This window comes from Pteropus alecto, unplaced genomic scaffold (assembly GCF_000325575.1).
Source record: "Pteropus alecto unplaced genomic scaffold, ASM32557v1 scaffold69, whole genome shotgun sequence".
Lineage (NCBI taxonomy): Eukaryota > Metazoa > Chordata > Mammalia > Chiroptera > Pteropodidae > Pteropus > Pteropus alecto.
Genome location: NW_006494610.1, coordinates 10,446,316 through 10,447,326, shown reverse-complemented (window position 1 = coordinate 10,447,326; position 1,011 = coordinate 10,446,316).

Below are 1,011 nucleotides of genomic sequence, written 5' to 3'. Positions count from 1 at the left end.
TTGAAAATGTCTTAACCTAAAATGTAATTTAAAACAGTTTTTTTTCCAGTCAATTTTGCTCGACTAATATAAATAAATCAGTGCACCTACTAATAATATGTATTGGCCACATCCTGTTTAACCAAACACTTAAAGATATCTAATCACTAGGATATATATGTGTAATGATTGAACAAACAAAAAAATATAAGATGATTATAAATGGAGTTGCAGTCACCCTAAAGTCGTATCACAAAGTTCCCATCTCTTGTCCAGCTGCTTTCGTGTATATTCATATGATAACTTTGCACAGACTTCATATTCTCTCAGATCTACTTTGTCTCAAATGGAAAAAAAAATAAAGCTTCAAAAAAATCCTCTATAAAGTGTACAATATATTTTGTTTTTGTAACACTGAAACATTGCCTGATAAAAGTACAAGTGTTTTAAGTTTTTCCACTATAAAGAGTTTATGGTGAGAAAGATTGAACACTAATTATAAATCAGAGTATAGAACTAGAGGCTGATTCTATTTTCACTTAATGATATCTATTTCTAGGGCCTTCATTTGTTGTATGCCTATTGCATAATATCTGATTGGTTTGATCAGTACTCTGCCATTTTGATTAAAAACGAGGATTCAGGAGGTGAATTATTGCACTGGGAACATTTGCTATGGGCTTTTCTCTTTGGGAAAAGATCAGAGAAATATTTTAAATAATATATATTGTTAAGAATATGGAATGGATGTGTGGTTCATATTTGTAATAAAAAGTTGAAGACCACAGGTCTTCATATATTTCGATGATGATTTTCTTTCCTTTGCACTTTGAAAGCCAAGAGATGTTTAATTCATGTTTGTAATTTTAAATAGGGTGTGGGGAACATTATCTGAGGTCAGAGATAAAGTGATACAGAGTTTCTTTAATCAAGGTTAGTTAATGAAGATCAAAATGGGCTTTCCTTCCTTCCTTCCTTCCTTCCTTCCTTCCTTCCTTCCTTCCTTCCTTCCTTCCTTCCTTCCTTCCTTCC